This window comes from Macaca nemestrina, chromosome 16 (assembly GCF_043159975.1).
Source record: "Macaca nemestrina isolate mMacNem1 chromosome 16, mMacNem.hap1, whole genome shotgun sequence".
NCBI classification, from domain to species: domain Eukaryota; kingdom Metazoa; phylum Chordata; class Mammalia; order Primates; family Cercopithecidae; genus Macaca; species Macaca nemestrina.
The window spans coordinates 21,085,874-21,103,983 of record NC_092140.1 but is presented as its reverse complement, the minus strand read 5'-3'; the positions used below and the strand labels follow the sequence as shown (position 1 = coordinate 21,103,983).

Below are 18,110 nucleotides of genomic sequence, written 5' to 3'. Positions count from 1 at the left end.
TCTGTATTCTCTTGTGTCTCAATGAGTTTCCTTAAAATATTTATTTTGATTTTTTTTCTGGTGACTTAAGCATGTAGGGGAAGTGTGACTGCTCTGGGTATCCAAGGTACTATTTTCCCAGAAAGTAGGGTACTGCTTCAGCTCAGGCATAGGGGAGATGACTACTCTGAGTGACAATGGCATCATTTTCCTAGGATACAGGATGCCACTTTAGTTTCAGCATAAAGTCTAGGGCACAGCATTTACTGGGAAGGATAGAAGGAGAGGCTCTGCCAAGGCACTGGTTTTACAGGAGAGAGTGCACAGCTATAGCTGGGATCTCAAGGCACCATGTGCAGCAGTGACTGGGAAGTGTAGTTAGAGTAGCAAACTGGCTCATGGATATGGAGCCATGGGATGGGGGTTGTTCAGTGGCAGCTAAGCCTCTGGCATGGAAGGATGCCATGGACAATGGCTGTGGAGCAGGACACACTCTAGTAGTAGTTTGAGTTCTAACATGGGCATACGTTGTGCCAGCAGCCAGGGTTGGCACATGGTGCCAGCTTCTCCAAGGATAAAACAGCTGTGTGGGGCCGGGCGCGGTGGCTCAAGCCTGTAATCCCAGCACTTTGGGAGGCCGAGGCGGGCGGATCACAAGGTCAGGAGATCGAGACCACAGTGAAACCCCGTCTCTACTAAAAATACAAAAAATTAGCCGGGCGCGGTGGCGGGCGCCTGTAGTCCCAGCTACTCAGGAGGCTGAGGCAGGAGAATGGCGGGAACCCGGGAGGCGGAGCTTGCAGTGAGCCGAGATCGCGCCACTGCACTCCAGCCTGGGCAACAGCGTGAGACTCCGTCTCAAAAAAAAAAAAAAAAAAAAACAAAAAAACAAACAAAAAAAAAAAACCAAAAACAGCTGTGTGGATTCCAGGGAGCTCCTCCAACCAGGCTTAGTGCCTACACGGACTGCAGGGCTTTCCAGTGGTAAAGACTGGAAGTGCCCAAGGTGGTCAAAAAGGCTGCTGGAGTCTTTCTGCTCACCCTGTCCTCTGAGGGAGAAGCTTCTGGCTTGAGCTGGTTCCCCCTGGGGGATGGGGTGATAGAAACTAGACGTTCCCTTCTGTTCTCATTGTGGCTATCATGGGTCGCTCTACAGGATTTCTGCTACTCCTTTGATGACCTCTGGTGTGTTCCTTTTTTTAATTTTCAACAAAAATGTACTTGTTTATTTGTTGTTTTGGCTGTTTTTGTGGGGAGGATGAGCACTAAGGGCTTTTTTCTTGCCTAGCAAACAAATGTCTGGGTAATTATCTGAACTTCATAAATAAGATTTTACTTTATTTCCCTCTCACAAGGGAAAGGATTTGAAATCGCAGATGGATACCTTAATATTAGGTGAAGGTTTATTTTCCAATTTTGTTAATGCAAGGAAGATGAAGAATTTTCATCTAAATGTTTTATTTTCCATATATTTTACTGAGGCTCCAAAATAGGCCTCTCTAAGTCTCTTTCTATATATTTAAAATTGACATGTTTTTTTTAAATGTTATTTTTTAACTATTGCAGTTTACCCTTTGCAACGTAAGAATGCATCTCATATGTATAGTTTAGGCAAAGGATTCTCCAGTTTCTGAATACATATCAAAATATGTGCTAATGTTATGTTGTTGGGCTATATTGCTTTGTTTGCTTTGTTTTGCTTTAAAAAAAATACTACATTGCCAAACTTAAATTTCAAAATGCCAAATAGAAGTACCCTGGATGTAGTGAATGTATATTAAATAAGTGAAGTTACTTTGTCATATTGACTAATATAAACTGTTAATTATACCAAACCTGGTTTGAGAGGCGGGTGTGATTTATAACCTCAGTTTTCCATGATATTCGGTTCACTTGTAGACTTGATAGTATTTCCATAACCACCCATTCTGGTTGTGATAATTAACAGTAAAAAAAAGCATTTGAAAGGTGCTAGGTAAGCCAGGAGCAAACTGTTTGTGCAGCCTCATCCCAGACTCATAGAAACTCTGGAAATACATTGGCATTTAATAGAAAGGTGTTTTCTTAACATTTTTGTAACAACAAAAGCCCACTTGGGGAATTGTCTCATAAAAATGTGACATTGCTCAAAGGAATATTTAAATATGCCTTCTTGCCAGAATGGAACTGGAGGAATTTTCTGTGTGACAGTTTTTTAGGAGACTTGATTTGGATGTTATTGTTGATGGTTTTTATCTTCTGCTTTGATTTTGTTTTTTTTCTCAGCTCTTACTGTCTTAAAACCCTACTGGTTTTGATCATTGGTTTGTTTGTTTTCCCAACTCATGTATCAAATAATCCCTGAGGCAGCTGGCTCTTCCCTCATTTTGGGCCCACCAATCTAGGGCCAATTTTTTTTGTTGTATTAATAGTGAAACATAATTTATTTTTATTTCTTCTTTTTTATTTGGAAAGAAGCTTACACTAAATATGTGAACTGAAATCCCTTGCTTGATACTGAAATTTAGTTTCCACATTATTCAGATAATTTCTCCATTTGTTTCAGGATCATCTTTTCCTTTCTTATGTGAATGGAGGGGGGGGGTAAAGTTAAAAAAAGTTATTGAGAGCTAAGAAATTTTATTATTTCAGAAGATATATTTGCATTATGATTTAGGTGCATTCACATTTGGGGGAAAACAGACTGGTTGTGTTGTTTTTTAATGAGAAAATGAAAGAGCAATTGGATTAAAAGGAAAATATTAATGTTAGTGAAAATGAATTGTACTTCCTTTTATAAAACAGAATTGAGAAATAATGACCTAAAATAATAATAAACATAAAATTGATCAGTGAAGGAATATACTTTTCCCAAGTACTTTAGAGAAAAATTTAACTGCAAGGAAAGACTTTATCTGTGAATGACATGACTCCAAATTTTCTGCTATTCACAAAGTCCTGAAGTTGATGCAGATGTTTGAGGTATTTTTACCTGTTTATTTTCAGCTGGCTTAGTCACTGGAGGCAGATGTGGAAGGAAGGAAGTTTCCTTCAGTGACTCATCGGAGAAATTCAGAATGAGTTGCCAGGAATAAAACAGCAGAATTTTAAAGGAATTCTCTTATACATTGTGCACCTGTCAACTTCAGACTGGATAAATTAATTATGCTCTGATAGGATAGCCCCAGACAGCCAGCCTTTCAGGATCCATTCTTCTCTATAATTAATATAGCAATTTAGCATTTAAACCTGCCTCCAAGAGAGCATAAAACCAATTGTGAAAAACCTTCGTATTCTATTCGTAGTTCCTTGTTGGTAATGGGAAATTATTTTTAGTTAAAAAATTGACAATTAAAAAAAATTATTATGGCTATTATTCTTTTAAAATTGAACATAAAAGTTGAGATAAACCTGTAAATTTCTTTGTTCAGGCAAAGGACACAAAAATTGATGAAGATAGAAAACGTGGTTGGCTTAAGTGGGAAAAATCATTTTTAATTAAAGAAAATAAAATATTAAAAGTAAATATACCAAGGAAGAATTATAGAATTAATGGTATCAAAATGACATGAATGGTCTCATATACTAGGCAATACCTGTATATTAAAAAATATATAATGTCAACAAACAAAATAAAATATATCATATTTAAGTTATGCTAAACAAATAACAATAATGTTTATTTTAATAATTGCCAGCAATAAAATCTCCAAGCCTTTCTTTCTGGTGTTTGCCAAATTTCACACACAAGAGCTTTAAAAAGTAATGATAATTACAATATTTAGAAATACTAAGTTTGAGTAAAATGTGTTGTGTATTAAGCCAAATATATACACATTTTTATGTGGAAAAGTGAAGACATAAAAACTTTAAAACTATCCCCACTTTGCTTAAATATTTTCTTCTTCATATGATATGATCTCAACACCTTAACCTTTCCATTACTTTTCCCAGAATTCTTATTTCTTGGTTTTATTTCTTGGTCTACTTTGTTAATATCAAATCTGCCCTACAAATTGATAACCCATTCCCCAAGCTGTGCATATTTCACATTGTATGCCTGTATCAAAACATCTCACATGCCCAATCAATACATACACCTAGCATGTGCCCACAAAAATTAAAAAAATATATTAAAAAATTTTTAAAAGACTATAAATACTGAAGGTGACAGGTGGTACAATGTACATGAAGTTTAGAGATCAGCATTTAGAATAGATGATAAAATATCTCCAATGGGCAGCCTTTCTAATAACCACTATTTTTTTCTGGCTATATTTAAAATATGAGTGCTTTCATTTTTGAAATGAAAAAGGTAAAAACAAGATAGAGAATGAATAAACCAATTGGTTAACTATAGGGACCTCTTGAAGTTGTGAGCTTTATTGAATAAGGTCCATTCTGCAAAGATAAGAGTATTAAACTTGTTTCTGACTCAACACATCAGATCAAAGAAAAAATAGGAAATGGAACTATACCTACTAAACTGCAGCTAATTTCTGTGTGGCTTAATTACTTATTTAGTCATGGTAACAGAGATAGAAAACCTTTTTTATTTTTCTGACACTGCAGGTTATGAAAGATCTTTATTTCCTCTTTTTAAAAAGTATCTTTGACTGAAGGTAATAATTTACATTCAAGAAAAACAAATTGGGGTCTACCTCTTTGCAAGCTGTTCACTCTATGGGTTTGAAGGCAGAGTTCACCTTTGTTCAGAGACTTGAGTCAAAGCCAAGTCAATTTAACATTTATCTATATATTTCACTATGTCTCATGCCACTTCCTGGCACTGAGATGACTTAATATTTGTATAGATGGCCGTCATGCACTAGTACATATAATGTTTGAATGTTCAGCAAATGAGAATAATGCCTCCTTCAAGAAAAATAACAAAAACAAACTAGTAGTTATTGCCCATTAACAGCAGAGGAGAAAATTAAGTCTGCTAAGAATAAAGTATCCTTCCATTTTATATCCTCAAACAATTTGTCTTTTACTCATTTGACTTTCTGATTTCAAGTAATTTTTATAAATTTCTCTTTTAAATAAGAGTTTTAGACAGGAAGGTAGGGGTAAAAGGGGGAAAGTTTCTTTTACCAAACATACACACACACACACACACATGCACACACACACACACAAAATTCTTTTTTGTATACTTTGATCTTGGAGGTTTGATATAGCTATTTATCTGTAACATGTAATATTACTGATAACTATAATTCAAGTATACTGAATGTTTCCCCCTGTTTCTTAAGCCAGAGATATCTATTCTTCAAAGACTTATTTTCAGGGTTTTGATTTTAAGTATTTTAAATCTATAGGTTGTGAAATTTTTATTTCTACATATAATTTGATTCAATTTATATTACTTGATATATATTGATGTATTATTTCATTCCAATAATAGAATTATTATTTTTAAAATGAACATATAAGAATCTTAATGTTTTAACGCATTCTCAGTAAGAAGGAAGCATTATTATCCAGGTCTACAATCTACATTATTCCTTAAATTACTCCATGGGATTGAGCTCTTTAGCCCCAAATAATTATGTTGTCTCTATTCAGTATATATGTCTCTGATAATACGTTTGCCATTTTGAAGAGTAGTTAGTAATATCTATCAAATTTATGGCCTGCATGAAGTGAAGGTGAGACTATAAATTAATTTTATCAAATTACAGAAAAAAAAACTAGGTATTAAAATGGATCTCTCTTGTCTTGATTTTCAATCAGGATGCAGAGGCCAAAAGTAAAGAAATATGTGGCAAGTAACATGGTCCAATGGCAGGTATCATCTATATAAGACCTGAAAAAGAAGTATTAAAAAACGTGTTTGGAATCTATATTTTGGCTCATGTTTAGGTATACATGTTTGTCAAAACTAAGTAAAGGTACACTGAAGATTCATGCAGTTCTTTCTTATGTAAAAACTACTTGATTGATGTCACTTGGAAAGATATATCAATATGTGTATACATTATTATCAGCAGCAACAACAGCAGCATATTCAACATAATTATTATCCTGACAATATTTGGATCAGTGAGGCAGAAAACAAACATATGCCCATCTGTTTTTATTGTTTTTATTTTGCCTTGGTTTGTTTGTTTATTTTTAAGCTCATCTTTTAGAAAAAGCCAAAGGATTAATATCTCTACCGATGTTTGAGTTAGACTCCCATTACATCTACTCTTGGAACGTAATCAAATAGAGCTTTAACTACAATGTTGAGCACAGGATATGCAGAAAACAATGCTGTTCAGATTTTGTGATAATTGTATTAGTTATATTCATACTTACGTTCCAAGGACCAGAATCATTTTTATTCTGAAACAGAGAGAATTTATTTATATTATGAAACCAAAAGATTGAAGAATTGAAGCCCACAGTGCAGCCCAATGTATGAGAGTTTAAGATTTTTTTGTGTCCCTCCCTCACCCAAACTATGACAATTACCATAGACACTGGTAATCTAAAAACAGGCAGCCAAAAAGAAAAAAAATAGAAAGAAAATAATTAAATACAAATTGAGATTTCAAAAGCCTTCTTAAATTCTTAAAAGTCAGAACTGGTCAGATTAACCAGATATTTTCAAAGGAAAAAAAATCTTGAATAACAGCGAAATTTGAGATGCTTAGCAACTAAAAAATTTCTCCAAAGTCATTTACTTTGCAAAAGCAGAGAACTCCTATAATTTACTTTCACATGGGAATATAATTTCATCTGAAGGAGCTACTAAGAGTCAGACAAATGCTTAGTGTAAAGACAAGAAGAAAGCAACCTGTTTTTATTTTGATTTAGATTTGGTGTGGCAGAGCATGAAAATTGCTTCACTGGGGTGAAACATAAGGGATCTGGAGATGAAGTCTAGATGTTAAGCTCATTTGGTATTGAGAAAACAGTAGGAGGTTGGAGGTGTAAGAAGAAATACTGCCTGTGCAAGAATAATGTGAGAAGAACAAACAAACAAAAGGAATTATGAAACTCTCTATGGAAATAGAAAACTAATCAAAATGTAGGCCAGTTGGTGAAAGAAAGAAAAGAAGTCAAGCAAGTCTCTCAAGACTTTCCCTGAAGGGCAAACTGGAAATAATTTTTAGCTGTTTAAAGATTTTATAATTTTCCAATTAGTACTACAAGATACTAATATGCATTAATTTAACATACTAAAATAGTCAGTACTTCTCTGAGATGTTACTGTGCTAGTGTAAAATGAAAAATCTCCAAAAAGCAAAATACTGTAAATTGTTTCCCAAACTTGTTTAATGAAAATCCATTTTTAACTTTGAGAATTTGGTGTAATATTTCACAAAACCGTCTTGAAAATACTAACTTAAAGTAAGTGTGAAGAGTGAAGGAAGAGAATAATGCCTATCAAAAATTACCATTTCAACAAACCCATACTGAAATGGGGGCAGCTTTTCCAGTGCTGTAAGTACTGAGAGAAATGTTACAATCGTTGCCCTTAAAAGCACATATGTGGTCTCACAGAGAGGTCACAAAATAAGGATTAACAGAAAAAAAGAAGAAGAAGAAGGAGAAGGAGAGGGAGAAAAAGGAAGAAGAAAAGGAAGAGGAAGAAGGAAAGGAAGAGGAAGAAGAGGAAGAATGACAGATAAGATATTTGTCAGATCTGCAGGAATCATATTTTCTCACTTTGTGAAATTTCAGAAGAGTCAATTTTATATTTGAAGAGCAAGAAAATTAAAAAAAAAAAAGCTAAGTTACTTTCTAAGAGGAGGATAAATGCAAAAAAATTGCTTAAAGACTAAACCAGTGGTAAGGCTGAAATTTGCCAGTGACATCAGAATGTTAATTATTTCACAAGACGTCATGAATTTTAAAAGAATTTTGGGTTAGTTCATCACTTTGAAATAATTTTCTTTCATTTCCATGCTCTGCATTGATGTCTCCACTCAGTGATTTCTCCATCCAGGACTCACATACTCAGTAGATTTCTTGGCTATTTCATTGTGTCTACTAGGAGTCTAAGTCCAAGAAATGCTTTTCTAGTTTTTAAATAATTTAACCTGTTTGAAATATTAAACATTGTTGATCACTCCTTTCATTGATGTGTCCTTAGTTTCCAAGATTATCTCTCTGTTCTTTCTACTTTGAAACTTCTATGTCTTCTTCAAAGGGTTCTCTCTTACTTCTAAAGATTCTTACTTTTACTTTCTTTTCTTCTCACTTTATTCACTCTCCATGGCTGAAATAATTACACTCTGAAGGCTTTATTTATGACCGTTTTGATTAGACCAAATAGATACTTCCAGTCCATTTTATTCTTCTCATTTCTAGAATAGGTATCTACATACCTCCTAATCATTTCAACCCACGAGAAGCATAAAGTCAAAATTTGCATAATTTATGTTACCATTTTTATTTCTGCCATTTGTTTCTGAATTTATTGTTCAATATCAATAAATACAGCCTTCAGAAAACTTTTCTTCTAACACGGAAAACTGTTCGATAATACCGACTTTAACCTCTAGCCCATCATATCCAATATGAACTCTAGCCCGGTATCAAACCTGTTAGTTTTAACTTGTTCTCAAAACTAATTTCTGTTCCATCGCCTATGCCATTACTGTATGACTTTAGTCCTCATAATTTCTCACCAAGATGATTATACTAACTAAACTCTTATTTTCTATTGCTATTCTAATGTCAGAAACTTTAGAATTTCAGCTAGATACCTGGAAGTAGCCCTTTTGACATGTAGACATTATGATAAAAATCTATACAAAATGTAGGCTTTCAATGAAATTATATGGTAATGTCCCCAGTTTCACCCTCAAGCCATACTCAACTTGCCCTGAGCATGGGACCATATAGGGCTGTAGAAGGTAGATATGTGGAATATATCCAAGCCGAGGGAACAGAGAGGAACTGTCTGACAGCTAAATCACATGATCAAAGCAAGTGACTCAATCTTTCTGAGCAAAAGTGCTCTTTATCAGCTGACAATTTTATAGAACCTTGAATGGTTTGTCTTTCAAAATCTCTAGTTTCTTCAACTTTGTACAAACACAGAAAAATTTATGTGGGCCACAGCCTGTGTCCTGCTTTCCTCTCCAGTATCCACAGGAATTCCTCAGTTAACTTTTTAATAGTTCACCCAATGTATCTCATAATCTACATACCTTATATTTAATGGCGTCACACATTTATGATGATGTCATTTGACAACATGACTCATTCCTTCTCAGAGGCAAATATAGTCCTAACCAAAATAGTAAAAATATTTTTGTAGCTCTTATTGTGATTTCAGAAAACATATAATTCATACATTTATGCATACATATTCAAACAATATACAAGAGAAGGCAAAATAAAATCTGCCCACAATCATGGTTCAGTAAGAGGCAGAGTAAGAGAAAGAGTCAGGATACATTATGCTCACATTATTTGATAACAGAGGTAGAAGTTGTACATTTCAAATAGTTTACATATTCATCAAAACAACCATATCACCAATGGCTTGGAAAGTTACATATGAATCAAAGTATCCTGCTTTGTACTCTTCTATGTATAAATCACCCTCTGTCTTTTCATTCAAGTGAAATTTTAAAAAATAATGGTTCTTTTCTTTTGAGTATAACAGTGATGCATACTGATTCTCAATAGCATCAAAAATGTAGAAAACCTAATGGTGAAAATTAAGAGCAAAAATAAGCCAACTACATCATACTTTTAATTTTGATTTATGTGTTTTGATTATATTTTCCTACCTCTATAGATTTAACACAAGAAGCTAGAGATAAAAAAAATAATAATAATCCAATGTAATTAAATGTTCAGGAATTATTTTAAAAACTTAGTGAAACAAAAATTCATCCCCAAAATTATTTACTTGAAAAAGCTAACAAACAATAAATTATTTTTCAAATATAAACAAGACAGAAATAAAGGAGATGCTATTACTATGAGGAAAGAGAAAAACTACACAACTAAAGATAAACAAAATATATGAAATATTATATAAAATATTAAATAAAATTTTACATATTTGAAAATGTGATAGAAAAGATTATATAGAAAGATATATTTGATAACAGTCTATAAAATTAATGTTTATGTATATATGAAGTTACAAGGCAAGGAAATTTGTATGTATGAGATCTGTTAAATCTACAATTAGTGGATAATTTTGGGTATTTTTTTTACAACTTCATAACCTCATGTAAGTTTTGAGATTTTTAAAAAATTTTTCTCTATGTTCTGGCACTGTTTAAAATCCAGAAGTGGGAAATAAGGAGTTACTGCTAATTGGTACAAGGTTTCTTTTTGGAGATTATAAAAATCTTATAAAATTAGATTATGGTGGTATTTGCACAACTGTATTAATATACTAAAAACCAGGAAATTGTACACTAAACATATGAACATCATGGAATGTAAATTCCAATAACACTGTAAGAAGGTACATACACATTATCTGTCTCTACCAAATTCTCACTATGAACGTATGTATAAATGCTAGATAATACTACCAAATCAACAGCAGCAATTTATTGATAGAATAAGACATCCTGATTAAATAGGGTGTATTTCAGAAAAGCAAGCAATGATGAACTTTAGAAATCCTCATTGAAATATATTTAAAATAAGATTTAAATGATAGTCTGAAAGATATCTAAAATTACTTAGCACAAGTGAAATGTCCATTCTTTATTTGGTAATGAAACATTTAGCTCAATTTAGAAATAAAGCAAATGACTTAATCTTATAAACATATGCAACAAAAACCTACTTAATTGAAAACAGGACAAATTTTAATAAAGTCTGAAATGAAGAAATGATATACCATTAACATTGAAAATGTTCTCTGTTAATACAAATAAAATTATATAAATATATAAGATAAAGTAAATGCATGTAATGTATTTTCCATTTTAATTTAAAATTAGACATATAAGAATATAAGCTTTTAGAATGAAAGCACATATTGAATAAAACATAAGCACAATATATGAATATATAAATTTATACATTAATACAATATAGATATATTTAATAAATATGTTAAAATATATATATCACATATAAATATTCCCTATAGTAGCAAAATACATCTGAACATGGGTTGCATTCTTGACTTAGTGAAATCTATTAGAGTAATAGATTAGAGTGCAGCCAAGAAGAAGGAGAGTATTAAGTCTGTAACATTACAAGTAGGAAATGTATTTCATATACAAGTGTATACTATAGTGGAGAACATGAAGAATAAGTAATCTTCCTGAGCTGTGGCTGAATCACTTTTAGTAACTTTATTTGATTTTATTCATGAATAGATATTTCTATACTCCCCTTTATTTCCTGCAAATTGAGTATTTGGAATTTATATGGGGCAATAAATAATATGATTGGGTTTCTGTTTTGTTTTTGTTTTGTAATGGTGGTAAAATATCTCCTGCTTTTTCTTTTTACAAGTATTCCAGGAAGATTGTAATGAATCCATATTCACACCATCACCCTGTAAAACAATGTATACATCTGCCAACTTATTAAACAAAATCTGTGTGATCTAGTTTTTACTTATTTATTTTAATCGCAGGAGACTAAACATTTAGAAATAGTTTATTAATAATTTAGCTATCTGAATAGACTGGACTTTTAAAACCATTTTTCTATTAGAGTACTAGTCTTTTTAACTTGAAAATATTATTTTTATGTTTGTTGACATTTTCTCTGTTTTCAAGTGTTATTTTAGAAAAAGTCTTGGATGAGATATTTATTAATATCCATCATGTGACAGGCAGTATGTAGAGACCCAAGGTACACGGTTGCTATCTTCAATGAACTTACAAAATGTTAGTTAATGCAGACATGAAAACACCAAGTCTCAACATAAATGTGATAGGTGCTCTTTCGTAACAAGCAAAAGTTGCCAGAGAGCAAAGACAAGTGTTCAACCACATTTTTTAATGTAGTAATTTTTTCCTTTATTTCTAAAATTACCTTCTTAGAAAGCCATTGCCCATCCAGTGAGCAATTAAATTTGTACTAACCTTTCGTTATAGATCATCATCTATTCTTAAAATGGTGTTAATCATCTTTCATTGTATTGCACTGTGGTCTGAAATGTCACCTGTACAATTTCTGCTCTTTTGAACGTGCTGAGATAGTCTATATATTATACTCTGGTATGTAAGTGTTTTTTAAAAAGTACTCCCCTATAAACAGGAGAGGAAAAGTGTGTCTTATTGCCAACTGTAAAACAAGAGAGAAGGAAAGGAGAGACATGGGGAATGTTTTAATCTTTGCAGTAGTCATCAGTCATCAGATAACAGGATTGACTACCCCTGATATTTATTTTTTTGTTCTTAGCACAATTTTAGGATCTCTGAGAGGAGAAAAAAGTGTGTGTAGGGGATCTTGTGGAGGGATATAGTGCTTTTCTGGACCCTTTTGATGGACCAAGTTTGTCTTTTTTGTCATGTAAGTCTAAATAGATGACCAATGGTTTCTCTCAATGCAGCTTGATCAGTGATAGCATCAACATTTTTGGAGATTTTTAAACATTTGTGTTTCTGTCTCACCATGTTGATGTGGCTAAAGTTGGATTTTTTTAAAAGCTACGTTGATTCTTTAGTAGGACTTTGGGAGGAGCACTGATAAGCCTTTGTATAACATCAAACTTCGTAAAAGAAGCCCAAATGCACATTATAAAAAGTAAATTAGATAATACGGTACCCCTAATTGGAATCTCATCTTAAAATAAAATGTAAACACCCTGTGTAGCATGCAAATTCATTTTAAAGCCCCTGGCATATTTTCAAATACATTTTTAAACTTTTTCATGAATTGCAGTCTCTCTTCAAACCCAGATAATTATTTTCAGTTGCTAAAAAGTCTATGTTTTCCTCATTCTTCAATTAAATTTAACATTTATCGAAAATCTACTCTGTGTCAGAGACAAGTACCATATAAGGGGCTGGTGATATACAAGTGGATAAGTCAGAGTTGTGAACGCCTAACTTCCACTAATGATTGTAAATTGGCTCAGGAATCAACTCCCCTGGCAAGCCTGCACAGAGTCATGCTCAATCAGCACTTAGGCTTAGCTGGATTATTGCAGCTGTCACATGGTACTCTAACTGCTTGTTTGGTCTCAGAGAACTAGGACTCCACATCTCTAGAGTCTGGAACAGTACCTAGAATATCAGAAAATGTTCCTTGACATTTAATCAAGACTGTATTTGAGAAATAAAATTACAGTCTATATCCAGATAAAAGAGGAAATGATAAATACAAAGAGTCTGGAGTTCATGAGAGCAACAAGATGGGTGGGATCCAAGGTACTAAAAGAAGACTTACTTACATCATCAAGAAAACAGGTAATTGGAAAATCAAGAGAAGATTAACACTGGCAATGGAAATATTAGATAAAAGATAACTGCTATTTAGAGATCTGTGGCATAATTGGCAGTAAATCAAGCATACAAGACTTCGGGAAAGCTGATAAGGAGAATTCTTTCAATTAAAGGAAGCTATATTTTTATACAGACTTGGACTATAAATGCAATACATAAATTACAATGATTATCTCAATGTTCTTCATTCTTTAAAGTTAATGTATGCATTTCTAATAATTGCTAATAAAAGAAATTAACATATGCAACATATGCAAATGACATATTTCAGGGTTGGTTATTCTGTAATTTTTTTCCCAAAAGTTACACAAAAGTGCACATAACTGCATAAAATATTAACCAATGCCATCCAAGTATTATATGCATTTGTGCAATTATTATAATCAAAATGATATAAGAGTTTATTTATGAATTCAGTAAGGTAGTTTTCTCAGTTAGGGTTACGTTTGTTATATATGCACCTTTTTAAAAACATGGTTTCTTGAAAACCTCCAATGTCTCTGAAATCAGAATATCACTGGGGTAAGCAGGGAAGGTATGTGTATGGTTTTAGTGTTACAGGTGATTCTTCTGTACACTTCTTAAGATCGTAGATATAAGACTCAGGAAACAAAGTAAACTCTGTTGCTAACCCTTGGAACATAGCCTAGGACAACATTATTTAGCACATATAGTAATAGAAAAAAAGATAAAACAAATACCTGAATAAATATTGATATCTTCTCACCACATGCAGGCAGTGGTATACTAAACCCCCGAAGTGTCTTAGAGCTCCTTGTGATCCTGGTGCTGTGAAGTCAGCATGGCAGATTTCCCTTCTGACACATCAGATTTCTAGAAAGTGTTTTCAGGCATGATCAGCAGGGAGCAAGCATCAAAAAATACTCTTGTAGTAACAGTTTTCCACTCCACCGGACATTGTGTCTAAAAGACTAGGACCTACTCTTTCAAATCCTGCTCAGCCAGCAAGAGACCAAGGCCCACCCTTGGTGCTTAGATTATTTCCCCTCAGAACTACAGAAGCATACATCACCCGGTAACAGATGAAAATGAAAGGGACAACTTCAGCACGATGTCTTTAAAGAGGTGGAGATTCCTTAGATTTAATGGAAAAGCATATAATGCAATGATGAAAGAGGTGAGCTAAAAATACATGTATAAGCAGTGATATGTCAGCATCTGAACAGCTACCCTGACTTGCGTCAGATGCTATTTGTAGTGAGTGTGTGTGTGTGTGTGTGTGTGTGTGTGTGTGTGTGTTGGGGTGTGGGGGCGGGTATACTATTTTTTGTATACTATGATGTTTTGACATTTTAAAAATCCTTTTTTTTTTTTATTATACTTTATGTTCTAGGGTACCTGTGCACAACATGCTGGTTTGTTACATATGTATACATGTGCCATGTTGGTGTGCCGCACCCATTAGCTCATCATTTACATTAGGTATATCTCCTAATGCTATCCCTCCCCCCTCCCCCCACCGCACGACAGGCCCCAGTGTGTGATGTTTACCTTCCTGTGTCCAAGGGTTCTCATTGTTCAATTCCCACCTATGAGTGAGAACATGCAGTGTTTGGTTTTCTATTCTTGCGATAGTTTGCTGAGAATGATGGTTTCCAGCTTCATCCATGTCCCTACAAAGGACACGAACTCATCCTTATTTATGGCTGCATAGTATTCCATGGTGTATATGTGCCACACTTTCTTAATCCAGTCTGTCGTTGATGGACATTTGGGTTGGTTTCAAGTCTTTGCTATTGTGAATAGTGCCACAATAAACATACGTGTGCATGTGTCTTTATAGCAGCATGATTTTTAATCCTTTGGGTATATACTCCCGCCCCAGGATTCCCTATTTAATAAATGGTGCTGGGAAAACTGACTAGCCATAAGTAGAAAGCTGAAACTGGATCCCTCCCTTACACCTTATACAAAAATTAATTCAAGATGGATTAGAGACTGAAATGTTAGACCTAAAACCATAAAAACCCTAGAAGAAAACCTAGGCACTACCATTCAGGACATAGGCATGGGCAAGGATTTCATGTCTAAAACACCAAAACCAATGGCAACAAAAACCAAAGTTGAGAAATAGGATCTAATTAAACTAAGGAGCTTCTACACAGCAAAAGGAACTACCATCAGAGTGAACAGGCAACCTACAGAATGGGAGAAAATTTTTGCAATCTACTCATATGACAAAGGGCTAATATCTAGAACCTACAAAGAACTCAAACAAATTTACAAGAAAGAAACAATCACATCAAAATGTAGACAGAGGATATGAACAGACACTTCTCAAAAGAAGACATTCATACAGCTAACAGACACATGAAAAAATGCTCCTCATCACTAGCCATCAGAGAAATGCAAATCAAAACCACAATGAGATACCATCTCACACCAGTTAGAATGGTGATCATTAAAAGGTCAGGAAACAGCAGGTGCTGGAGAGGATGTGGAGAAATAGGAACACTTTTACACTGTTGGTGGGACTGTAAACTAGTTCAGCCATTGTGGTAGACAGTGTGACGATTCCTCAGGGATCTGGAATTAAAAATCCTTTGACATGGATGCAGCTGGAAACCATCATTCTCAGCAAACTATCACAAGAACAGAAAACCAAACACCGCATGTTCTCACTCATAGGTGGGAACTGAACAATGAGATCACTTGGACTCAGGAAGAGGAACATCACACACCGGGGCCTATCATGGGGAGGGGGAAGGGGGGAGGGATTGCATTGGGAGTTATACCTGATGTAAATGATGAGTTGATGGGTGCAGACGAGTTGATGGGTGCAGCACACCAACATGGCACAAGTATACATATGTAACAAACCTGCACGTTATGCACATGTACCCTAGAACTTAAAGTATAATAATAAAATAAATAAATAAGTAAATAAAAAATCCTTTCTGTCTGAGGAGAGACTGCCCCTCCTGCCGCTCCTCCATTCTTAGAAAGGCCTAGCTAGCCAGGAGGACACCTTTCATTTGCAAATGAACCAATCCAGAGCCAGCCTTCCCCTATCTGGCTCTTACACCCCAACAGGCAATATTCTTTTGCCTGAATCATCCCAGGGCCAGGGCGAGGTACCAGGTGACTAAGGTCCATCCTGTTGCTTGGAGCCCACTAACGTCATTTGAACTAGCTAATCCTAATCTGGCCACCCTGACTTACCTTGCCAGGGGGAACTCAAATAAAGGCTCAGCCTAAACTTTCCCCTTGCTCTTGTCTTCTGTCTTCTGACAACCCTGGTGTTTTTTCCACATGGTCCCATGTGGTATCTCATGTATACTGTGTGCAGGGCCTGTGAGCACAATAAAGTTTGTTTCTGGAACCTCTCCACTGCTCCTCATCTGACCACATCTGACTGATCATCACACAAAAGAACATGAAAAACTCTGTTCCTTCTCTTCAGGCACCCAAGAGGTCAGCATTAATTTCAAAAATGCAAGCAGAAAAGGCTTTGGATTCACTTGTTTTTCCACTCCCTTTTTCCACAGGATATCGCTTTTTAGCAGTGATTTCTGACCTTTTTGTTTGTTACCCAGGATATGACTTTAGTGGCATAAATGAAGGACAATCATTAAGTAAGGCAATTATCTTAAATATTGTTAGCAAAATATAAAGAAATTGTGATATAATCTGTGTTTATTTTTTCAACCTATGAAACAATAAAATCTATTAGTAAATGTAAGGACTACTTTGATTACAAAACTGATGTGAGATATATTGTGATAACTGCAAATAATTGTGATTTGAGAATATTGGATTTCTACTGGTGACAACGTTACAGAACCTCATACAACAGTTGTGGGTTTTGGCCTACAAGGTCTGTGGCATGATTTCTGCCAACACCAATACTGGAAATCAATATGGCCTCTACCTCACACATATTTCTAGGTCCCTTTCTGCTTTTCAACAAGCAGATAAACCAGAAAGTCTCTGAATTGGCCACAGGAGAAACAGTTAAGGTTTGTGATTAGATGTCACATTAATGTTCACAGTGGAAGTAGTGAGAGAAGGAGATGGGTAAATGGAACAAGTCCAGAACATAATGGTTCTCTATATCCCTGGCGTATACATTGGCAACATCGCTCATAGATGAGACTCCATACCAGGCAAAAGGTGGAAAGGTCCCAGTTTAGAAACAGTCTCACCGTATTTTACACATGAAATCTTCCTTCTGCCTCAGAAACAGATAATTAAAATGATTTCTGTGGCTGCTGGGAAATGCCATTCTTAAGGCAAAGGAAATACGTGTCCATTTCATAGTGAACTTTTAGACAGGAAAAGGCCAGCTGTCCTCAATGAATATAAATGTTAGAGAAATAGAAAACTACATACACACACACACACACACACACACACACACACTATATATATATATATATATATATATATATATATATATATATATCCCATCCTAACAGCCATGTCATTAAGGATACAGGAGTAGGCAATGTCTACAGTACCAAAGTACAATTCCAAATTTCTGAAGTACATTCAAAATATAATTTATGCAATTAAAGCTTTGTAATTTGGACCACATTTGTTGAACGAGCATTGCCTTTGGGACGTGACTTTGGATAGTTACGCATGGGACTAGCTATAGTAAAATCCTTCTTCAGTGAAGTCATAGTGTAACATAATATGCACGGTCTACTGTATTTTTCAAGCTACCCAAAGCAATTTTCTCTTTTCAGTAAGTTGTGCTGTACTTATTTACATACGATCATTATATTACTTGCCAAGATAATG

The 18,110-nt window shown here is 34.4% G+C and overlaps 1 protein-coding gene and 1 long non-coding RNA gene across 2 annotated transcripts in view; one reads left to right on the top strand and one right to left on the bottom strand.

Annotated features, from left to right (window-relative positions):
* LOC105477177 (uncharacterized) overlaps positions 1-14,406 on the bottom strand; it is a 34,051-nt gene extending 19,645 nt beyond the window's left edge. The window contains exon 1 of the long non-coding RNA XR_984517.3: positions 14,045-14,406. This is a non-coding gene — a long non-coding RNA (uncharacterized lncRNA). The remainder of the gene's footprint in view (positions 1-14,044) is intronic.
* LOC105477190 (glypican 5) overlaps positions 1-18,110 on the top strand; it is a 1,465,510-nt gene that overhangs the window by 1,156,903 nt on the left and 290,497 nt on the right. The window lies entirely within an intron of this gene.